Raw genomic sequence first — 26,150 nt, forward strand, 5'->3', positions numbered from 1 at the left:
ACCCTGGACAAAAAATTCAATACCCTTTTTCTAGTTCACCACAGATGAGATCTGCACTGCAGGGTGTGTCTTAGATAATGGACAAGTGTGTGTATGTGAGCATCACTCCTCCTACTACTTACTGAGCTGGCATATAGGCTTGTTTTCACCTCCTTTTTTTAAAACAGTGTATTTTGATGCAATGTGTGTGGTGATCCATTCTCTCCTACAGGAGCAAAGTACATGGCGACTGCTGCAGGATCTGACCTGGCAGGGTTTTAACGTGTGTGTGTGTATGTGTGTTATGTGGAGGTGGGTGGAGGGGCTGTGTAATGAGAGTTCTGCAACTGCAGAAGTAGGGTGTGTGTCCAAAAGGTGACGATTAATGGCTGGCAGTGTGTGCTGAGATCCTAGTACAGAAAATCTGTCTTTCAGCTATCACAAACTCATCATTCTGGACCTCATTGCAAGTTTGTCGGTTCTGTGACCGCCATGTTGGCGGTGGCAGTCCGACCACCTGCAGGCTGGTGGAGAAGACTGCCAAATTATGAGTTTGATGGTGGTGCATACAGAAGACCTAAAAGCACCGCCAGGCAGGACAGATCTCGACAGTCAAATGGATGCAAAAACAGTCCGGCGAAACCATGTTTCCACCAGACCCATTAGGAGGTTGCACACGTCCAATGTGACTGCTGCGGTCCAACCACCATGGAGCAGCAGGTAGAAATTAACATTAGAAAAGGAGACACCTCTAGGAAGCCATACATGTCCGGAACCGCCATGGAACCACAACTAGACATCATCCTCATGCGCCTGCTTGCCGAAAGGCAACATAGACATCGCAGACGAGGACAATATCAACCGTAAGTACACACACTCACCTGTTACATGTGCTAAATGTACAAATCTGTACAGACATATTACATCCCATTGGGAGGTGGGTGCCAAGGGGTGCACTCACACGTAACAGCATAGTGACGCACGCACTGTGATACTGCATTAAGGACACTTACACATACACTTCAACCACACATCAGCCAGCACACACACCGCACATCTATACCACACATTGACGCACGCCAACACACCACAGGCCCAGTCTCACTGATCCCCAGTCAACACATACAAACTTGTAAAATCAACACAACAACAGCACAAATACAAACACATGTCACACTCACAACCAACACTGGCCAGGGACACACATACAACACAATGTACAACCATGTGTGATGGAACACACACAAAAACACCATCATACAACCCACTATCGACACACACACACACACAATCCATGGAACCTATCATGCCATGCACAATACAAGCAGACTCAACCAGTCAAAACACACAAAGTGACAATGCAGAACAACAAACACATATCATGACAAACATGACACAGTACCATGGCACCAACATTTCAGCTACATACACATACCTATCACACAACACACACACAGCCCCTGGGGGAAAACAGCACTGCACATAACCTTACATAATGCTCAAATTAAACATGACGCAGCAAGCAGCACACACAAAAAAATACTGGCACACAACCAATGTCAGCCAGGAACAACTCAAACCTAGAAAAGGAAATGCTGGACAACAACGTAACCAGAAAACCAACAACTGGCTGGTTAGAATATGGTATAGGCCTGATTACGACTTCGGCGGAGAGGGTTAATCCGTCCCAAATGTGACGGATTTCCCACCCACCAAATTACAAGTCCATTATATCCAATGGAACTCGTAATAGGGTGGGCGGGATATCCATCACATTTGGGACGGATTAACCCTCTCAGCCGAAGTCGTAATCAGGCCCTATGATTTTAAGAAAGATAACAGTCTATGACCATTGGCCACTCCATATATGCAAAAGTGATTTGCACCACAGGCACAAAATGGTGCCACAACTTGAATCCTGGCTGCCATGTAATCTCCACAGGTATGGGTGTTAAGGGGACAGACAGGCACCTCAGGGAGTATTGGGAGGGGTGGTAGAGGGGGGGTTTTGGCTTGGGATTGGGAAGGGTGGGTTTTGGTTTTGGTTTGGGAGAGGGGGACATACTTGGGAGGGGTGGACCCCTTCTTGGCATGGTGAGGGGCATGGGTGCTGGCAGGCGGGGTAGGGGAGACCTTGGAGGTGGAAAGGAATGCCTTGGGGAGGGAAATAGCCCTTTTGGGGGTGCCACAGGGGAAGGGGAGGATAGAAAAGGTCAAGGTGAGAAAGAAACACTTTTTGACACACAGGGCCGATCATCAGAAGGGAGTTTGGGTGTGGAGGTTAAGGGAGTGGTTGTATGATGTTTAGGAGTGGATGTCTTGGGTGCATGTTTGTGGGAGGTGTGCTTGTGTGTGGTGGGTGTCTGTTGGGTGGGTGTGTGAGGCTGTTTATGTGTCTTGGGCTGAGGGAGGGTGGTGTTGCTGGGGGATGCCATTGTGGGTGGGAGGCTATCTGTTGGGGTGTTGACTACAGGTATGGTGATTGTGCTGCATGTAGGTGTGTCAATGGTTGTGGTGTCTGCAGGTGTTGTGTCTGTGACGCTAGGGGTGGTGGGGGTGTCAGGGCAGGTTGTGACTGTTGCTTGTGTGTATGCCGGTGATGTGTCTTGTGGTGTTTATGTTTGTCTGTTGTCAATAGCCTCATCTCTGAGGGCAGCAGGGGGAACAGGGGCTGGGACACAGGTGCCAGTGGCAAAGGAGATGCTCACCCTCTTGGATAAGCAGGCACGGCCAACTGGGTGGGGAGCTACAGGGAGGGTGGTGATAGATCTGGGGGTGGCAGACAGAGACGGTACAGGAGTGGTTCCCGATGGGTTCGCCACCACTAGGGAATGGCAACTAGAGGAGGACTCAGATGAACATGTAGTAGATCCGGTCTCCCCCATGGCACTCCCCTCGACCTCTGGGCCACTGGGTCCCTCGGTGTCTGTGGTATTGTGCCTGAAGGTCACATGGCCAGAAGCTTCCCCAGCTGTTCCCTATCTCTTTAGCCTACAGGTGCTGGTGCTGAAAATTGATGGTGAAGTAGGGTCATCACTTACACATGATAACACTTCCATTTCTAATCAAACATGAATCACATTCTATCATGTCCGCTTGCCCCCCTAGGAAGTTCCAGTAAAGTGACAAAATCATATACTATGCATGTCCCTCAGTTTCTCAACTGTCACACAAAGCAAGGTACCTGAAACCTAATATACCATAAATGAAGTCGACAAATCATACTTACCATACCATGAATAAGTGACTAATCCACTTAATACAGGTGACCGAATCACAACAACATAGTCAACTAGTAGACAAGAAATGGATTCCCATTGTAAGGTAGCTTCAAATTTACAAAGTCCTTATTCTTACTACACAAATACATCACCCAGATGTCATGTAGCAGGCAATTACATATGTTGCCAAGTGAAGGCAGGTAAGCCTGGTTGGGAAACATCACCAACAATGCGGGCAATGCTATGCATTGACCACACTGCTATTAGTACGCATATGCGTCTACGCACATATGCATGGTAACAGAAGAGATAGCAGTCAGGAGAGAGCAGGGACCAGAGGAGAGAGAGGCAAGTGGGGGCAGGTTTTGGGGGGTCGGGCTAGGTTTTTGGACAGGGTCGGGTACGTTTTTGGACAGGGTTGGGGTAGTTTTTAGGACAGGATGGGGAAGGTTTTAGGGTTCAGGGTGGGGGTCGGGGTAGTTTTTAGGACAGGGTGGGGTCGATTTTAAGGCAGGGTAGCTTTTAGGTTTTAGAGGGGGCGGGTAGTTTTTAGGACAGGGGAGGGTAGGTTTTAGGGTTTAAGGTGGGGCGGGGTCAGGGTAATGTTTAGGACAGGGCAGGGTAGGTTTTATGACATGGTAGGTTTTAGGGTGAAGAACGGGATGTTGCTGTAGTTTTTAGGACAGGGCAGGGTAAGTTTTAGGACAGTGCAAGGTAGCTTTTAGGGTTTAGGGTGAAGGCAGGGTCAGTGTCATTTTTAGGACAGGACGGGGTTGATTTTAGGATTCAGGGTGGGGGTGGCGGTCGGGGTAGTTTTTAGGACAGGGTTGGGCAGTTTTTAGGACAAGGTAGGTTTTAGGATGTAGGGCGGGGGTCAGGTACTTTTTAGGACAGGGCAGGGTAGATTTTAGGACAGGGAAGGGTAGCATCTAGGGTTTAGGGCAAAGGCAGGGGATCAGGGTAGTTTTTACGACAGGGCAGGGTAGGTTTTAGCTTTCAGGGTTTGGATGGGGAGTCAGGTAGTTTTTAGGACAGGGCGGGGTAGGTTTTAGCGTTCAGGGCAGGGTAGCTTAGGGTTTAAGGAATAGGGAGGGGCAGGTCTTAGGACAGTACAAGGTAGCTTTTACGGCTTAGGGCAGAGGGAGGGGTAGTTTTTAGGACAGGGCAGGATAGCATAAATGGTTTAGGGTGAGGTTGGGGTAGTTTTAAGACAGGGCAATGAAGGTTTTAGGGTTTAGGGAAAGGGTAGTTTTTAGGACAGGAGAGGGTAGGTTTTAGGACAGGGCAGTGTAGGTGTAGGGCAAAGGCGGGGGTCAGATTAGTTCTGTGGACAGAGTGGAGTAGGTTTTCAGGTTCAGGGTGGAGGCAGTGAGTCGGGGTAGATTTTAGGACAGAGTAGATTTTAGGGTTTAGGGTGGACAGTTTGGGTAGTTTTTAGGACAGGGTAGGATAGGTTTTAGGACAGGGCAGGGTCGCTTTAATGGTTTAGGGTGGGGCAGGGTGTCAGGGTAGTTTTTAGCAGAGGGAAGGGCAAGTTCTAGGGTTTAGGGTGTGGGAATGGAGTACTTTTTAGGAGAGGACAGTGTAGGTTTTAGGACAGGCCACAGTGGGATTCAGGGTTTAGGGCAAAGGCGGGGGTCGGGTTAGTTTTATGGACAGGGTAGGGTAGGTTTTAGGGTTCAGGGTGTAGGCGGGGTTTGGGGTAGTTTTTAGGACAGGGTAAGGTCATTTTTAGGACAAGGTAGGATATGGGATTAGGGTGGGGTTGGAGTAGATTTTAGGACTGGGTGGGGTTGGTTTTTGTACAGGGCAGGGTAGCTGTAAGGGTTTATGGCAGAGGGAGGGGTAGTTTTTAGGACAGGGCAGGGTAGCTTTTACAGTTTAGGGCAGAGGGAGGGGTAGTTTATAGGACAGGGCAGGGTAGCTTTTACGGTTTAGGGTGGGTGTGGGGGTTGGGGTAGTTTTTAAGACAGCGCAAGGAAGGTTTTATCTTTTAGGACGGGGATTGGGTAGTTTTTAGGACAGGAGAGGTTTTAGGACTGGGCAGGGTAGGTTTTAGGGCTTAGAGCAAAGGTGGGGTTTGGGTTCATTTGTGGACAGGGTGGGGTAGGTTTTAGGGTTCAGGGTGGGGGCAGGGTAGTTTTTAGGACAGGGTAGGATTTAGGGTTTAGGACAGGTGTCGGAGTAGTTTTTAGGAGGGGGTTGGGTAGGTGTTTGGACAGTGCAGGGTACCTTTTAGGGTTTAGGGCAGAGGGAGAGGTAGGTTTTAGAACAGGACAGGGTAGGTTTTAGGCTTTAGGGTGGGGTGGGAGGTCGGAGTAGTTTTTAGGACAGGGTGGGGTAGTTTTTAGGACAGGATAGGTTTTAGGGTTTAAGATGGGGGATAAGTGTAGTTTTAGGAGAAGGTGGGTGAGGTTTTACAACAGGGCAGGGTAGCTTTTGGGGTTTTGGCCAGGGGTCGGGGTCGTTTTTAGGACAGGAAGGGGTCGTTTTTAGGACAGGGTAGGCTTTACAGTTTAGGGCAGTGGGTCGGGTAGTTTTTAGGACAGGGAAGGGTAGCTTTTAGGGTTTAGGCAGGGTGAGGTACTTTTTAGGAAAGGTTTGGTTTTGGGGTGTGGTGGCAGGTCGGGATCATTTTTACGACAGGGCAGAGTAGGTTTTTAGGACAGGTAGGGTATGGCGAGGGTTAGGTCTTAGGGTAGGGGGTGGAAGTGGTAGGTTTAAGGGCTTGGGCAGGATGAGTATGGGGGTCAGGTGTAGTGGCAGGTGCAGGGCGGGGGAGAATTTTCCATGCATGTTCCTTTATCAAACATGCTTTTACAATGAAATTCATTGTAATGGAATGCATAGTGAAGGCAGGCATGGTAAAGACGCGGTCCTTGTAGAAACCGCATTGTGAAGACTTTCATGATACATGCGGGCGTTGTTCCATCATACATCCACCTGCTTCAAACTAACCATACCTACAGTAAGTGACATAGATTCAACAAACTCACAATTGACACATACCATCACATGACATTCAACAATAGGGGTAGGCGGGGAGCTCCACTCTGCTGGTGGAGAAAACAGAGTTTTTGGCACTCTGCGCTCTGTTTGGAGTGCAGAGTTTATCCAAAAACTCCACTAGCCCTGCCAGCGGAGCAGAGCTCACCCACTGAGCACAGCAGCCTAGTTGTGGGCTACACAGCACAAGAGCAGACAGTTGGTGCTTGCTCTGTGCAGCCCATAACTGGGCTGCAGTGCACACTCTCAGCCCGACTTATTTTGGCGCGGTAGCATGGAGCTGCTGCCGGCACCAGCCCTGATCCTCTAGACCTCCCTCTGCCGCCCGAGCCCAGGAGAAGGGGGCAGAGGAAGGCAGAGTGCCAGGCTGCTGTGGAGGAAAAGAGGATAGGAGGACCCAGGTAAGTCCTCGTCGTCTCTCTTTTCTTTTTCCTAGTTTGTGCACATTGGTGCACAAACAAAGACTGAAACGGCCCTGGCCTGAATTAAAACCAGGGCTGTAATTAGCGAAAGAAAGCTGCAGTTTCAGGCCTCTTGTGCACCGGCTTGCTCCATGTGCAGTGCACATAGGACAGGCTGATGCACAAGAGGTATGAAACGGCAGCTTTCACTGCCTATGGCCCTCTCCTGAATGCACCCGATATCAGAAGCATTAAGCACGGTTGTGCCTGGCTCACCAGACCTGACCCTGCTTAGCGCTTCCAAGATCAGGCGCATTCAGGACTCCACGGGTCATGCCTCCGTGGAATTCCATGGAGTTTTTAAGCAACTCTGCAGAATCCTATGGAGTGGAACTCCGTGAACTCCAGGCCTAATCAACATGTAACACCTGACAAATGTTGGTCAAGGAGGTGGTATACATATCACACAGACACACCAATTGTGATGTAGCAAGGAGTGACAATGGACTCTGGTCCAAGCAATGTATGAAAAATGTCCCCAGAAGATAACAATAATTGCTATGTAAGGACCACCTAAGCTCACACCAATGTCCCACACACAATTAGCAGTTTACTAATTGTGTGTGTAACAAATAGACTACCATACTGTACAGAAGGGCAGGAAACAGACCTTGCTAACACCAACAAGAGAAAACGATTTTGTCACAGAATGAGAAGCAAGATCACTAACCACATATCAGACATGACAAGTCTGGCTTCTGTCAGGGTGGATTCACAAAGGAAAAGCTTAAGTGATGCAAACATAACTGGTACAACGACCATGATGCAAGCCAACAGTCATGTCACACTTACCAACCTATGCAAAAAGAACACGTGACGGACGGAATGCTGAACATTGTCAAACATTCGCCCCTCAATACAGAGATTTGGGCCTAAATCCATCGTTTTTTTGCTGCCCATGCCATTCCAGTTTGGACCCAGCCATATGCAAATCAGTCTTGACCTTGTTCCCCATGGGAACAGTCCAGCCTGAACTGCCAGACCAGGTCTTCCCTGGACTGGAAACAAGCATCCTGGGACCGGTTTCAGGGTTTCACCCCTCATCAGCCAGGATAGCTTGAATCCAGTGGCACGGGAAGCACGGGACCCACGTCTGGGCATACCCTTCCCACTTAGGGCAACAAATGCAAAAAGAACACATGATGGACGGAATGCTGAACATTGTCAAACATTCACCCCCAGTACAGAGTTCTGGGCCTAAATCCATCATTTTTTTGCTGCCCATGCCATTCCAGTTTGGACCCAGCCATATGAAAATCAGTCTTGACCCTGTTCCCCATGGGAACAGTCCAGCCCGAACTGCCAGGCCAGGTCTTCCCTGGACTGGAAACAAGCATCCTGGGGCCGGTTTCGGGGTTTCACCCCTCATCAGCCAGACTAGCTTGAATCCAGTGGCATGGAAAGCACGGGACCCACGTCTGGGCATACCCTTCTCACTTAGGGCAACAAATGCAAAAAGAACACGTGATGGACGGAATGCTGAACATTGTCAAACATTCACCCCCAGTACAGAGATCTGGGCCTAAATCCATCGTTTTTTTGCTGCCCATGCCATTCCAGTCTGTGTTGCTAAAAAACTTACCAACCTACGCACAGTTGTTTAACTACTACCACAACTATCACAACTGCGCCATATATGTTTCTTGACAAACAGGAAGTTTCCAAACATCCTGACCTCATTTGTCATACCTACACAGCTACAGCAAGTACACATGATAATGTCCAACAGTGAGGCAGGAACCTTGTCTTCTACATTACACATGGTGTTGACACAATACTGTCTGGGCCATTGCTGTGAGAGAACAACCATTGCCTATGTACCATACCTAAACAAGTATACCATGGACAAGCTGTATGACATGAATCTGCTATCAGGACATCAGCATGGCAATCACATTCTTATATCTGACACTAACATATGTGTGCCTTTGGAAATGTAGTATATGCACACTGGTAAACAACATGCATATTGACAACTCGGATGGGTTCACGCAGGTCCAAGTACATTCATCACTTACCAAGGGGAAGTACTTTGGAAAAGGTGTGAATATGTTAGCTATATATGTCATTTGACATATCTGATGGACACCACTGCTTCACATAATGCTGTGACACATCAGAAATCATTAAACACTTGAGATGACTTTCCCCTTGATACATAGCAGAGGACAGAGAACAAGAACCAACCCACCTTTCTACCATGGCATATGGGAGGAGTGATCTGTTGGTGGGAAGAAACAAGTACCAGGGTAATAACAATTGTTCACTGGGACTCAAAAAACACCGTCATATGTGCTCCATTCTGTGCTGCAGAACTGAGTGGCCCCCATAGTTGAGCACCATGTCTCAAGACAACCTGAATGTGCACCCCTTATGCTAATACATGACTCAAATACATCAATGGATCACAGAAGATCTGTGACACATTACACTTACCACATTGTCAGAGCTAACATCCTGTTCCTCACTCAATCACCTCTTTAAGGGGGAAACATGTATTTGTCATGTACATACCCCCTTGTGACTGCTGTGCTGCCCTCAAATCTCCATTTAACTCAGGGTAGGCCACCACCAAAATACGGGCCATTAGGCAGGGGTCATGGTCGGACAGGCACTCCGTCCTCATTGGGAGGACATCCCGAGATGGGCCTCTGTGGTCCTGCGGACCCAGCGTCTCTGGTCTTCCTACCTCTTCTGACAGTGGGCACTATGCCGGCTGTAGACCCCCAGGGTACACGCCTTCTTGGCGATGACATGCCAAATCCCCTTCTTCTGATGAACATTGACCTGCATGGATGACATAAAGAAGAAATAGAATTGTGCTGACGAGTACCACACAAAAGACAGGCAGAGTTGATTACAAGTCAGTTCAACAACCCAAACACATACACTGGGCACAGCCTGAAGTCGAGGAACCTCAGTAGTGAGGCATGATTTTTAACCATGACAGGCTGTATATGGTTACAGGGTGTGCCTACAGGCTTACACTTACAGTGCTGATGCCATACTATAGGAGTCCAGATGGCAACATTACTAGAAAGTGGCAATTGAAAGCCAAGTTTCTCTGCCGGCCGAGCTCACAATTCAACACAAACTACCATTTCCCAAGAGGTTAGGTGCATCAGAATACGTCATGTATCCCATAGCCAATTGGCAAGGGCTGTCATTGTACAGAGCTTAGGAACATAGAGTGCCATCAACTGGCTTCAGTACAGCAGTAGAACAATTCCAGATGTGGCCACAGATGTATGTGCAGATACAGTGAGGGCACAACTATAGTAAAAAACCGGCAGCCAACATGCATCAACACCTCCTGCTGTCATTTTAGCACATATGTCCACACATCAAGCACATCTGATGATGGTGTGTAACTGGTGATGGCTGCCATTACATCTCCGTTACCCATGTCCAACAGTCACAAGGTGGGGCAGGGAATACTCGTTGCACACTCTTCACAATGTCTCAGAAATCTACACATGTCATTTCACATAGGGACATGGCCAATAACTCAATCATTTCAACACACTGATAGTACCTATAGGGCTCTAAGGATACATTCTGACATATTGGCCATAAGCATAGGCTACACAAATCAAAGCTTAGTCAAGCGTCAGCAATATCCAACACATTATATCCAGTGCTACAGCAATATCCAACACATTACTGTATATCCAGTGCTGGCATTGGCTAAACATGTATGATTGTCCAGAATGAAGGGACATGTTGTTATATTGTCTAGCTAAAGTTCAGGAATCTTTGGTGGCACAGTCAGCACCCTCTTGGCAATGGGTAAAATAGTTATTGTGTCTTTTTAATGAAACACCTAGTCAAATTTCAGAATCACAGAGACTCACAGATGCATTAGTTTACATTCCCATGACATATTTAAGGAAAAGGGGTGACATATCACTGGTATGCAATTATTTCCATTGGTGTGTGCTGTGTACCATGTCTCAACTGCTTCATTTGACATGTCACATAATTTTATGAGCCATATCAATTGACACTTACAAGGGACACAAGGAGTGTTTGACATACCTCCTTATTTTCTCTGACATAGTTACCCTGAAGTGTGAATGGTCAGCCAACTTCCAGTGTACAGTCCACTAGCGGATGTGCTGACTATGGCAGATCAACATGTGATTCAGATCTACAGCCTGGATAGGCAGACAATCATGGATCTCTGTCGTCATCCTAATGGCTTACCACCCATTGTACAAGTCATGTCAGTGCTGCACTTCCTGGCCACAGGCTCCTTCCAAAATACAGTGGCCCCAACTGCAGGGATCTCCCAACCTATGTTCAGTCAGGTCTTGAAGGTTATATTGTCTGCATTGTTAAAACACCTGGCCAGCTACATCCGATTTCCACAACATGAGGATTTCGCCCATGTGAAGAGTGAATTTTATGGTTTTTTGCACATCCCACATGTAGTAAGAGCCATTGATGATACCCATGTAACCTTTTTCCCCCACATGGCAATGAACAGGTCTATCTGAACAGGAAGAACTTCCACTCCATAAATGTCCAAGTAGCCTGTTTGGCGGACCTCTACATTTCCCCATTATATGCACCGTACCCAAGTTCAGTCCATGATACCTTCCTCATGTGGGACAGTGATGTCCCATAGCTGATGACACAACTGTACCCAGAGATGGCCTAGGTGATTGGTACGTCACATGTGTCACTTGTGTTAGTATGATATGTCTGCTGTATAATGTAATGATGCCATAGAATAATGTTTGCATACATGTAATGATTACTTACAGGGGACTCTGGCTACCAAAACCGACCCTGGTCGTTGATACCAGTGAGGTACCCAACCACACCAAGGGAAGTCTGCTTCAACATGTGCCATGGAAGGACATTTCGTGTCATGGAGAGGACTTCTGGGCTCCTGAAAGCAAGATTCTGTAGCATTGATAAGTCTGGTGGATCCCTCCTCTACTCACCCGCCAAAGTGTGTCAAATCATTGTGGCCTTCTGCATGTTCCACAACCTTGCCCTGAGGTGTCAGATCCCATACATCCCAGATGAGGGGGAGCTAGCAGTTCCACCGGTGAGAATACAGGAATGCCAAATGAGGATGACAATTATGAGGAAGAAGGTGGAGACATGTGGGCAGAGCTCATCAATCAGTACTTCACCTGAGTGTAACTATGTGATGGTCTGTAATGTGACTGACTCAGTAGGGTAGTGTGGTGGTCAGTCTTGTTTGAGGAGGGTCTTTGTGTGTCCAGCAGACAGGTCATTTGTTGCTTAGCAGTATACAGTTCAGGTTTTCAGGCAAAGTAAGACATAGAGTGGTCACAATTGTGATAATCACATTTGTTAGTGGCAGTCAAAATGCACAATCTGAGGTACCATTGTATATGGAACAAGTATTTCTAGGTCATGTTTGCCTTTACCTGCCAAAACTCCTTGTTCACCACTAATTTCTTCCAGATCTCTTCGCAATACCATCCTCATGTGGACATTTCTGAATTGTGTTACTGGGAGGTTGGCTTAGCTGGTTTAACATGTAAAGTGGACACGGATGGATCCAGGTACTGTGTGACATATTTTTGGTGGTAAATGAGTCCCACACCTAGACTGTCAGGACACTGGGATCGCAGTGTTGTGTTCTACAGAGTAAACCTGTTTGCCATGTTATCTGGGTCCAGTGGTATCATGTGTGTAATCATATGTCTTTGAAACATGTCTTCCTGTGCAATCCATTCATTCAACCTTCTCATAGCTTTGGTAATGAAACTATTTGTCGTCTATGTAGCTGTCACTGTGTTCCCTCATTGCAGGCCATTGTGCATGTGTATCAAGACAGACATGGGTGAGTAGCATGCCTACAAATACCTGACCATTGTAAGTGGAAGGTTCCTTGACGAGGGACAGTTGTACTGACCTCTGTCTGTATTAAGAGGTATGTTCATTTGGTATGCTTGGTATAGGTATTTCATAAGGGTTTTGCTTATGACAATTTCTACCAATCTGTTTGCCTATTCGGATAGACAAAGCCTGACATGTGCCTTACTTCAGTGGTCTATGGGATGTTTGTTACTGACACCTATGCAGATGCAGAAAGGTGTAAAGACTCACTCTACTATGAAAACCCTGATATTTAGTCAGCCTATGTGCAGCACGGTGCAATAAATGTGGACTGATGACTCTCCACTTGTGTTATTGTGTTTGTATTGAGCACAGACATGACAGTATCTGTGACATGTCCCTTCTCACATTTCCTTCATATAAGTCATTCATGTGCATGCAAAATATTTAAGAGTTGACTGTTTTACATAAATGAGAATTGAATCTCAAACATAATTTGTGTTTTAGATGTGTTTATTTACATGTGCACAGGATATTAGGATGAGTGTGAACAAAGAAATAACGTTAAAACAGTGAAGGTTGAAGTCATGGTGGATATTCTCATTAGGGTACCTGCCGCAACATTTGAAGTCCCAAGTCCAGTGTCCTACTATCCATGTAAATTGGACAGTGGTTGTAGAAGAGTCAACAGGGTGCAACTGTGGTACACAAAGGGAACCAGTCAATAGAGGATCACTTCCTGCCATTGGTTGTTGTCTTGGTATCTGTGCCTCCTGAGTATTTGTGTGGACATCCACACTTGCAGGGGGTTCTTCAGCTACAGAGACAGGGGTGTCTGAGGCATGTCCTTGCCCTGGCAGAACCTCCATTCCACTAGCTGCCACAGATGTTGAAGGGGTAGGTGTTACTTGGCCAATTAAAGGGGTCTGGTGTTTTGGACAAACCCTGCTCAGGGTGGTGTTGATATCTCTCAACACAGCTGCCAGGGAGACTATGTTAGCATTGAAAGCCTACCACTGCTGCATGACTTCCTGGTGGTTGTCCCTCAGCAGCTGCTTGACCTCCCCCATCATGGCAAGTACCTGGCCCATCATGCCTTGGGATTGTTAGAAGGCTCCCAAGACTTGGGAGATGTGTCCTGGCCAGAACTGTCCCTACCTGCTTCATACCATGTGTTAGACCTGACAGCCTTACGTAGGTCACCCCTAACTTTTTGCCTGCCTCCCTCCACTTTTTAGATACAGTTTTTGTTGGTCTTAAGGCTCTGTGCACTTTACCACTGCTAAACAGTGCTAAAGTGCATATGCTCTCTCCCTTTAAACATGATAACATTGGATCATACCCAATTGGATTATTTAATTTGTGATTCACAATGAGCTTTATTCGGCCAACAGACCATCAAAGCAATACAATACAAAGATAAATAAACATCATAAATAAAACAGTACAAATCTGCCATGAACCAATATCTAAAAATAAAAACCCTGATTGCCCAGTCTTAAAAATCAGTTAAGATCATTGTTTATATATAAATTACGTATACGCCATGCTGCTACAAAAAACTTGCTTACTGCATAAATTAACACATTTGAATTGTGACTTTTTAAGATCCTCAGAGCTAAGGCACATTTCCTTATCTTCAATTCCCGGCAGATTTTACGGATCCATTTAAACCTTGGGACTAAGTATGCAGGACAGAAAAACATAAAATGTTCTACTGTTTCGGGGGAATTGCCACACACAGGGCAAATATCAGAAGTGGTATTGGATCCCCATCTGCTCGTCAGGGTCTTCAATGGTAATGTCCCAAAACGGAATCTGCCATACAGTCCTTTACCTAGTAAGTCAGGTATTATGTCTAGGTATGATTCGAACTCTGGGTACCATTTAAAATCAATAAAAAGATTAGTTAGACGGCCATGGGATTTGTGAGAAATATAATTGTTCCAGGACCAGTAAACACCCTTCAATACTTTTACATGGGATTTCTCAAGTTGGTGGGGATTCTCCCATAAGTCTCCCAATCCCAATGTACGAAACCAACTAGATACATGTTTAATCCATGGGATGGAGGTAGAATTTGAACATTTTAGCAATTCTATATGTGAGGTCTTATATACGACCAATTTAGGGACTATCCATAGCCTCACCCAATACAGCTGATGTCGTAAAGTAATTAGGTCGGCCATTCGTTTTAGTCCTAAATCTAGAAACAAGGGGATTAATGGGGTGCTAGTAGGGCACGCACATATGGCCCTTGCAAAGCTATTCTCAATTTTGGTTATTCTACTACTATCAGAGATGCCCCAGATCTCTGCACCATAGGCAGCAGCTCCCTGCGCCTTGGCCACATAGATCTTAATTGCTGGGGATACAGCTTTGCCCATCATGCTCTTATAAAGACACAGTATGGATGCTGCCCGATGTTGCAAGAGCCCAGCACTCTTGCTAACCTGTTCTTCCCAATGGAGTGAATCTGTAAGCCTCACACCCAAGTAAATGATGGATCTAACCTGATTCAAGGTAACACCATCTAATCTTATAGTACATTTCTTCCGAAAACCAGAGCGAAACACCATCAGTTTAGTTTTCTTCAAGTTCAACTCTAGACCAGAGTTCCGACAAAATAGATTACATTTGTCCACAAGAATTTGTAGGCCCATAGGGGTTTTTGAGATGAGTAGGGAGTCATCTGCAAAAAGAAGAATAGGAATTTTCTGGTCGTCTAAGGTAGGAGCATCTTTCTGACATGCCCTTAATTCTTGCACCACCTCGTTAATAAGTTGGGAGAACAGGAGTGGTGCTAGCACACAGCCCTGTCGGGCACCCCTTTTAATGGGGAATTTATTAGTCAACTCACCTTGGTTGCCCCATCTCACTTGCACGTATGTGTCTTCATGCATGCGTTTCAATAAGTGAGTCATATTAGCTGGTATCCCTATTTTGTATGGCACTTCCCACAGCTTTTCTCTTGGGACCAAATCAAAAGCAGATCGCAAATCAACAAAGGTAACATATAAGGTTTGCTTTGCCAAGACTACATATTTCCAATGTAGCACTGCCAACCTAAAAGCCTGGTCTACCGTATTTATTCTAGGCCGGAACCCCGCCTGGAGCAGAGAGAAAATCTGATGTTCCATGACCCAACTCGATAGTCTATCTAAGAGCTGTTTGGCAAAGATTTTTTTGCAAGTTATCAATTAGACTAATCCGTCTATAGTTGTTGGGAGATTTGCATTACCCTTTTTGTAGATGGGGATAATTTCGGCACCCTTCCACGTCCCGGGGATCTATCCTCCTTCTGTGATTTTATTCAACAGTAAGTTGATATACCAGGTCCATATAGATGGCTCTGATCTATAAAGATCGCCTGGGATTTTGTCTGGTCCTGGGGCTTTACAAGGTTTCAAGGAGTTGATAGCGTCGGTAGTTTCTTCTAGGGAAAAACAAATATGATCCTCGGGGTCATATAGACTCCCGTCTAAAGAAGAGATAACAAGGTTAGCATTTGACGAAGTGAGGGGATCTAGTCCCACGTTGTCACTATCAGGAGCCCCAGGAATGGTAATTTTCTCATAAAGGAAAGAGAAGTGCTCCAGCCAACTTTCAGGTTGGATATGGTTCCTTAGGCTAGACCTGCCTCCTTTCTCACGTTTAGTCAACAGTTCCCAGAACAGCGTGTTATTATTAGTTTTCGTGGCATCCAACAGCTCCTGCCAAATAGAATCTTCCCAGGATTTCTTAGATTGTAAGATAGTCTTCTTACACAGACATCTAGCTTGTTGGATCGCCCCCGGGGTCCCATCCTTAATAGCCTTTTTTAGCACGGACTTGGCCCTCGTACATGAATCGTTGAACCATCTATCATTAGTCGAAACCCCACATCGCGGTCTTACCATAACCTTTTTGTAAAAAATACTTTGGAGTTTGACAGTCTAGCCTTAGGATCATGGTCTTCATAGGCTGACAAATTAACAATAAACATTTGGTAGATCTCGCGTAACAAATAGGGATTCAACAACACTTTTGGCCACCCAACCTTCGTATAAGCATTGTTCAAAATAGGGGAAGGGACCATTGTGAATTGCGTGTTCAAGGTTCCACCAAAAATATTCCCAGAGAAGGTGAGTAACAGGGGATAGTGGTCGCTCTCACACCTGGAATCCACCCTCATGTCTCTCAATAAGAGCCAAAGTCGCACATCCACTAGGAAATAATCGATAACACTAGTCAGAGAACCTCGTTGGAATGTAGGTGCAAGGTTTAAATCAGAAGAAGTATGACCATTAGAGGCCCTAAGGCCAAACTTTAAGCATAGTGAGGCTATTTAATTTACTTATAAGTTGCTAGTAAAGTGCATTATAGGTGCCCAGGGCCTGTAGATTAAATGCTACTAGTGGGCCTGCAGCATTGATTATGCCACCCACTTAAGTAGCTCCTTAACCATGTCTCAGGCCTGCCATTACAAGGCCTGTGTGTGCAGTTTCACTGCTAATTCGATATGGCATTTAAAAGTACTTGCCAAGCGTAAAACTCCCCTTTTTCTACATATAAGTCACCCCTAAGGTATGCCCTAGGTAACTCATAGGGCACGGTGCTGTGTAGGCAAAAGGCAGGACATGTACCTGTGCAGTGTACATGTCCTGGTAATGTAAAACTCCTAAATTCATTTTACACTGCTGCGAGGCCTGCTCCCTTCATAGGCCAACATTGGAGCTACGCTCATACACTGTTTGAGTGGTAGCTGCTGATCTGAAAGGGGTAGTAAGGTCATGTTTAGTGTGGCCAGAATGGTGATACAAAATCCTGCTAAGTGGTGAAGTTGGATTTATTATTTCTATTTTAGAAATGCCACTTTTAGAAAGTGAGCATTTCTCTGTACTGAAATCGTTCTGTGCCTTCCAATCCACGTCTGTCTGGGTTCAGTTGACAGCTCCTTTGTGCATTCACTCAGACACACCCCAAACACAGGATACTCAGCCTCACTTGCATACATCTGCATTTTAAATGGGTCTTCCTGGGCTGGGAGGGTGAAGGGCCTGACACTTACATGTCAAAGGACAGTAGCCTTCCCTCACACAAAGGACTGCCACACCCCCTACTGGGACCCTGGCAGGATGAACTGAAAGGGGACCTTGTGCACTTCTAAGCCACTCGTTGAAGTCTCCCCCACTTCAAAGGCACATTTGGGTATTTAACAGAGCCTCTACCCCTTTCACCTCAGACACTTCCTGGAGAAGAGAACCAGAACCTGCATCCTGCCAAGAAGAACTGCCTGGCTGCCCAAAGGACTCACCTGACTGCTTTCTGTGAAGGACTGCTGCCTGGCTGTTGCCCTGCTGCTCTCTGGCTGTGGTGAGAAGTGCTCTCCAAGGGCTTGGATAGAGCTTACCTCCTGTTCCCTGAAGTCTCAGGACCAAAAAGACTTCATCTCTACAAGAAAGACTCCTTTTGCGGTGAAAATAGACACACAGCCTGCCAGAAACGAAGCACAGTCTGCACTGTGGTGAAAAATTCACTGCATGCCGAACCAGAACGACGCAGCCCGACTTCTCAATGAGAAGATCGATGCAGCACCAGCGTAGCGACCAGAAATTCGACACACTGTCCACTGAATCAACGGACAGCCGAGCCGGAACGACGCAGCCCAACTTCCAAAGAGGAATCAACGCAGCGCCTGCCGAGCAGTAGAAATTTCCATGCAACGCCCACTGGATCGATATAGCCCCTGTGATTTCGTCTTCTCAGCACTGGAAATCCACACATCATCCCTAGGGTGTCCGAAAACCCCGCAACCCAAAGAGGATCCACGACTGAGGGCCTGAAATTGACGTACAGCTGTCCCTGCATGAAAACTAAACTACGCATTGCCATGTGTGGCCCGAGAAATTGACACACACCTCTTGTTTTCCACACATCCCGTCATCTGCGGTTCTTTGCGGAGATTTCGAATGCAAACCAGGTACTCTGTGTTTGAAAGAAACATTTAATTCTTTTAAAAGTCACTTTTATATCACTTTTACAGTGATATCACAATATATACTTATTGCATCTTAATCGTTTTGACCTGCATTTTATCAGATAAGTATTATATATTGTGTTTGTGTTAAACTGTGGTGACTGCTGACCCCGTGGTTCACACCCCCATTGGTTGTACACCATGGAAGAACCACTTTTGTGATTTGAGAGTCATAATAAGTTGGGTGGTTGTTTCACAGGCTGGTGGTGCTGGTGGTAGGACCTCTTTTTTCTCACCTTCTAGAGTCCTGGAGGTATTGGTTTGTTGGCTGGGTTTTGGCAGTCCTGCCTGTGTGACTCGTAATATGGCAGTCTGTATGACCTCCAACATGGCGGTCTTTTGGTGGCTGCAGCTATGGTGGCCTGTCGGTCAGACCGCCAAACTCGTAAAGAAGCCCTATGTGCCTCTAGTTGTTTTCTGTGATACCCTCTTGTACTTTTTATCTCTTTCTCACCACTGCATTTCAGATCACTGTTTTACATCTGACAATGTTCTCCATCTTGCCTTTAAGTCTGTCCTTTAACTCTGTTATAGCTTTATTAATCTATCTTCCCCACATCTCTGATCTCTCTCTTTCTTTCTCACCTCTGAGTCTGTAGGGCCTATTCCCAACTTGGCAGGCACTGTTCCGCTAATGAGTTTTCAGCGGTCCGACCACCCGATCATGACTTGAGTGGTGACACTGCCTCAGGACAGACACCACAGCTGACATCGCTGCTAATGCAGCAGTAGTGGCAGTGGGGGTGGTCAGTGGAGGCAGGCCTGCAACATCAGCCTCTGAGCGGATCAGGACCTGCCTTTCCGGTGACCTTCACCTGGAGAGTCCCCACGGGTGAAGGTCAGTGGAATGCAGGGAAAGGGCCTCAACAATGGCCTTAGGGCAAATATTCCCATCTGTAATGTGAGCTATACCTAACTCCCAACCACACAATTCTTTCTGGTCGGGTGTACCCACTGTGTCACTTGCTAGGGATACTGCAAGGACACAATGCGTCTGACTGTCTGACAGCCCTGCAGCATTGCCGGCATTGGCTTCAGGCTCTTACTAGAGTGCACACCAACACACTGCCAGCCCCACAGGCAACTCAGAATTCGGCAGTTGGGATGCTTCAAGGCTGGAGGCCTGCTCTCAATTGCCATTGCCACAGGCTTGAAGTGTGCCTGCCAAGTTTGAGATCAGTCCCTTTATCTCTCAACTCTGTATAAAGAATCACTGGCTCACAATTGAAACTCTGGTTCCTTTCTCTGCCATCTGTGATCCTGACCTTTCTTTTGCGCCCCATCTGTTATTCTTTCTAACTCAATCTCACTTCAGTTTGATTTCCAATCCCTATTTCTCTTTACCATTGAGTCTCTGCCCCTCGTTCTTTCTCTTAGTTTTCATATCCAAGGGCCTCATTATGAAGCTGGCAGTCTTGAGAATGCCAGCTTCGCGGTAATGGTCAGATCACCACACTCCAGGTGGCCTGACTGCCACATTACAACCCTGGCATTCGGACCACCAGGGGACCATCGTCTCGGTCAGCCATGGCGGCACTGAGTTTAGCACCTCCTTGCTAATCACGAGTCCGCTTTCCGCCAGCCTTTTCAAGGCAGTTTAACCACCATGAACAGGCTGGCATAAAAGGGTGGCCCCTGCACTGTCCTACACTGCCCATGACCATGTCATGGGCAGTGTAGGGGCCCCCCTGCTAGCACCCTGAGAATGCACATTGTGCATTCCAAGGGTGCTGTTGTGCTATGGTATTGGCCTCAGCTAACTTAAGGGAACTGAGACCAATACGGTAGCACCGTTCCTGCCGGGCTCACTGGCCAGACCATCATAATAAGATGTTCCCACTGGTCAGCCTGGGGGGAACATCGAAATACGACTGAGGTTGAGGCCACCGGGTTGGCTACAGTCTCATTCCATGGCGGTCTTGAGAATGCCAGCTTCGCAGTAGTAGTCAGACCACCACACTCCAGGCGGTCCGACTGCCACATTACAACCCTGGCGTTCGGACCACCAGGGGACCATCGACTCCACCAGTAACATGGTTCCTGATGGGCTGACGGCGGTTGGACTCGTGGTCAGCCATGGCAGCACTGAGTTTAGCACCTCATTGCTAATCACAAGTCCACTTTCCGTCAGCCTTTTCATGGCAGTTTAACCACCATTAAAAGGCTGGTATAAAAGGGTGGCCCCTGCACTGTCCTACACTGCCCATGACCTTGTCGTGGGCAGTGTAGGGGCCCCCCTGCCTAGCACCCTGAGAATGCACATTGTCTGTGCTGTTGTGCTGTGGTATTGGCCTCAGCTAACTTAAGGGAGCTGAGACGAATACGGTAGCACTGTTCCTGCTGGGCTGACCGGTCAGATTGTCATAATAAGATGTTCCCGCTGGTCAGCCTGGTGGGAACATCATAATATGACTGAGGTTGAGGCCGCCGGGTTGGCTACGGTCTCATCCCCGTGAGTTTGGTGGCTGGCTCGCCTGACTGCCAAACTTGTAATGAGGGCCTAAGTCTCTGATGTCATTGTTTCTCTCACACACACACACACACATTGGTGGCTTTAAGTCTTCTCTTAAATGCTTTTTGTAATTTCTATGGGCATGATTCCCAAAGGTAACATACAGCTTTGAGCAATTAACACTTTTGAGTAAGTTTACTGTTTTTGCTTATTCACACAATCTGAGTGTCAGCTACTACTAGAAAAAACAGTATTCAGCCCAGCACTACACCTGGCCATGCACTAGTAGTACAAAACCCTTCCACAGAAAACCATGGAGTTAGGGAATTTAAAAAAAGCTTGAGGAAATAATGTCAAATTAAATTAAATTATTTATAATAGTTAAAATATAAACACATATAATTTAATGTTATAGAAATATAATACATATTTATTATTTAATTATAAAACATTTCCAATACCCTATTATGAAAACAAAAATTAATGTAGCAATAAACTTACTCAAAAGTGTAAAGTAATCAAAAGGTAAATTACATTTGTCAATGAGGCCTGATTCCAAAAGGCCATTTACACATTTGAGTAATTTACACTCTTGAGTAAACTTACTGTGCTTTGCTTATTCACAAAATCCCAATATAAGTTATTACTACAAAAAAAACAGTATCAGGTCTAGCTGTACCCATGACCAAACAATGGTACGCAGCATCCTCTCATTGAAAATAATGGCGGCAGAAAATTAAAATGAAACCCCATAAGAAATAACATTAAATTAAAATATTTAAAATAGTTAAAAATACAGAAGAAAAAGAAAGATCAAACGTTCGAGGATGGGGAGTATCATTAAAAGAAATTTTAAAGCAATTAGAGACATGCGATTTCACATGAGATATTTGAGCTACTGGTTTGATAAACAGCCTCATTACAGCAACTCATACCGCCGTCACCACATCTGTAGCCATGCTTGCGGTGTGGACAGTGGTCCCCTGGCAGGTCAGCCCGCCAGGGTTATAATTGAGTGGTCGGACCACCCTGAATGCGGTAGTCGGACCGTCAACACGAGTGTGGCTGTCCTCGGCTACCACACTCGTAATAAGGCCCTAAGTAAATTAGAAATACAGGGCATGAGTCAAAAAGGTATCCTACACATTAGAGTAATTTTCACTTTGAGTATGTTTACTACTTTTTGCTTATTAAAAAAATCAAAGTGTAAGTTACTACTGAAAAAAACAGTGGTAAATCCAGTACCACACATGGTCGACCTTTGACACTGCAACTCCCTTCCACAAAAAATAAGTTAGGTAGGAAATTAAAATTCTCCAGGAGTGAGTATGTAATGTATATTGAAGTTTTCTGTGTAGTGGTTCATAGTGGAGATTAAGGTCTTGAGAGTCTCTTCCTAACACGTCACATTTTGTTTGTCTGAAAGGCCTCTAGTAAGTATCAAGATATTATACTCAGCCACTGTTACACTGTTTCAAGTGGGCTGTTCGAGGGTAAGACCATGCTGCAGACATTTAACTAGATGTCCAACATGTGGAGGTAGTCTTAATGGTATGGTTAGTATACATGAATGTTGATTGATCCTTCTCATCCCTGAGCCTTTTATCTGTCTCTTTTTTCTGTGTTTTTTAGGCATGTACTTGCCCCTCTTTCCTCTGTTGTCAAATTTCACACTTTGAGGGAAACTTTATATACAATCATTAGTACACAAATGTCTATATAAATAATTTATCAAAATTGTCAAAATTCTTCTTAAAAATTTGTGATACACTCTTTAGTACACAAATGTTATAAAAATACTTTATCAAAATTGTCAAATTTCTTCTAAAAAGGATGGAAAACATGGGAGCACCACAAAAAAAGGTAAAAGGATACACAAGAGGTTGGAGAACGCCAATTCCACATGTAAGTAGAGAAATAAAGGTAATTCCCTCACCCGACAACATTTAAGTTTGGAGAAGGGATTTTTATGGGATTGTGATTCACAAGGTAGACAAAAAGGATGGGGTGAGGTAACTCAAAGTGAGAGGTCCCCCATTTTTGTTTTGAAGATCGCATGTGATACATTAAAAAACGAACGAAATATATGGGGTGATTATGCCGCCAAAAGAGGAGAAATTATAACAAGCGCAACAGTGGAATGGTCTGGGGTATTGAAATGGAATAAAAATCCTCACAGGGCAGAAGAGAATAATTAAAAACACATATATACACCAACCAACCGGTAGGAAACTCATAGGTTTTTATAAGTGACAAAAAAGATGGGGGGTGTTAATTATGAGATTAAAACAATGAAAATATAGATCTTTTCCCCTGCAGAGTATATATATATATATATATATATATATATATATATATATACATATATATATATATATACGTATATATATATATATATATATATATATATATATATATATATATATATGTCTTTCTCCAAATGGCCCCTATCTGGGTGCGCTCTATTAAGTCGGTGCTTGTGTCAGGGACGGGCCAGCTCTGTAATTATTTCTCCACCAAATGACACAACGTCATACACGTCACTCACAGGAATCCTTTATATTAAAATGTTATTCTTACACCAGAAACGAGTAACCCAAACACCACCAACGCGTTTCAACCAACAAAGGTCTTGCTCACGGTGAATAAGTGATCCATCAACACATAATTTATAGTCTCTCCTATTACATGCCATTATGGGGCATTATGGGATATGTAGTCACACCAAATTAAAATTATAACACAACATAGTGAAAACAACTTAAATTTATCACAGCCCCCATAAGTAACCAAAACTAGGGATATACAATACATAAAAACACAATTTTGATGTTCTCTCATTTGCTAACATCAATTTCGAATTTTAGAATTTTAGAATCTTACACAGCAGTAGTTAGCTACATCTAAGAGAGGGACATAAGCTAGTGCTATGGTTCTGCACTTAGGGCCCGATTACGAGTCTGGCGGCCCTAGGACTCCCAGACTCGCAGTGGCAGTTGGACCGTTGAGGCTGTGGTGTTCCGACCGTCACATTACGAGGTTGGTGGGCAGACCCGCCAATCTACCACTGTCTCCACCAGGGTCTGAGATCTCCAGAGGCTGACGGTGGTGCTGGTTATAATTAGCCAGGGCAGCGCTGAACTCAGAGCAGCCCTGCTGATTACACCCTTTCTCTCTGCCAGCCTTTTCATGGTGCTCCGACCGCCATGAAAAGACTGCCGGAGAACAGGTGCAGAGGGCCATGGGGAGGGCCCTGCACTGCCCATGCGATTGGCGGAAACCTTGGTTTCTGCCATTCAGCCCAGTGGGAAAGTCATAATGGAGCCGGTGAGGGGGTCACCTGCACTGCAGTTTGGAGGATGGATGTTTCCGTCACCAAGCTCATATTCAGCCCTTTATTACAGATAGGTAGAGGTATCTCCATATGCTTTCATTGAAATGGTGGTAACAGTCTTGTATGGCTGTGTGGGAGTTAATATTTAAAATGGTTTGAATCGTGGCTTGTTCAAAGTCTATGATTATTTTTTGTGGGTAGTAGTTATTTGTTTTTTGTGCTTTAGGAGTTTGCAGGAAGTGCTGCTTTGGTAGTAGGGGCATATAAAAGATATATTTGGGTTCCGATACTCACCATTTATGGGATATATCTAAGTAAATGGTTTGGGACACATTCTGAGGGATCTATTCATCATCCAGATTTGACAACTGTTTAGTTTTAGTAAGTTATTTGCTGTGGAAAATATTAGTATTCATCCATCATTGTTTATGTTGTCATACAGGTAGAGTTCTTCAATATGTGTAATTTTTAAGTTTTCAGGTATTTCTATATATTCATATCTTCTAGGGGAAGAAGGAGCATCACTGGTGATTTTTTAGTTCATGCAATTAAATGTTTCAAAGTGGGTATAGGTGGTAGATGGCATGTGATGTACTCGGGGAGTTTAGCGAGTATGGGGCCGCTTAAGAGTCTGGTGGTCACAAGATCGCTAGACTCGCGAACAGACCCACTAACCTACTACTGTCCCTGCTAAGATTGAAGGTCCTGACGGGCTGATGGCAGTCCTGGTTAAAATCAGCCAGGGCAGCGCTGAACTCAGCACCACCCTGCTGATTACAACTTTGGTCTCCTCCAGCCTTATCATGGCGGTTTAACCACCACGAAAAGGCTAGCAGAGAACAAATGCAGGGGGGCCAGCGCCTTTGAAATGTGCACTGTCTGCTGCGCAGACAGTGTGCATTTCTAGGGTGCTGGTGCACCATGCATGCAGCAGCATTGCCACAGGCTCAATTATGAGCTGGGAACAATGTTGCTGCACCTTTCCCACTGGGTTGACCAGTGGAAACCTTGGTTCCCACTGATCAGTCCAGTGGGAAAGTTGTAATAGGTCCGGTGGGAAAACTGCGGCGTGCGCATCGTTGTGGGCTCTGGGGAGCTAGTGCTTGACTCTCTTATATCCTGCAACACCTCCCTTATTTCTATTTCTGACAGAACCTGGCAGGTATCCTGGCAGGTTGGCAGCCTGCAGTCATGGCGGCGCTGAGTTCAGCACCATCATGCTGATCACGACTTCCCTTTCTGCCAGCCTTTTCACGGTGGGGTGCCCACCATAAAGAGGCTGGCAGAAAGGCAGTGCAGGGGACCAAAAGGGCCCCATGTACTGCCCACAACATGGTTGCCCAGCATCCTTGGAATGTGCACTGTCTGCTACAGTGTGCATTCCGAGGGTGCTTGGGGCACTGCCTATGCGATGGCATTGTCCTTGGTTCCCTGAGGAGCAGATGCCAAAGCTGTCACACTGTTTCAAGTGGGCTGACCGGCGCAGGAGGTTTCTGCCGGTCAGCCCAGTGGAAACATTTTAATTGGGCCGGGGGGGAGACCTCCAGGTCTGTGGCAGTATCCACTCCACGGGTCTGGCAGGCTGACAATCAGCCCGACAAACTCATAATCACTCCCATTATTTGGTACATATCCAATTCACATTTTCCATCAATGTACTTTCTTGTTGTAGCTCTACCTCATGTGTCTTAGTAATTGATTTCCTTTCTGTGATGGATGGTATATATTTGGCTCTTTCTGTTATTGTGTCTGAAAGTAGTGTAATTATATAAATAGTGACAATTTTAAAAATGTTTATAAGTTTCTTATTTACAAATAGAATTATGTAACTTCTCCCACTATATAGGCTTACATG

The sequence above is a fragment of the Pleurodeles waltl genome, chromosome 1_2 (genome assembly GCF_031143425.1).
Source record: "Pleurodeles waltl isolate 20211129_DDA chromosome 1_2, aPleWal1.hap1.20221129, whole genome shotgun sequence".
Lineage (NCBI taxonomy): Eukaryota > Metazoa > Chordata > Amphibia > Caudata > Salamandridae > Pleurodeles > Pleurodeles waltl.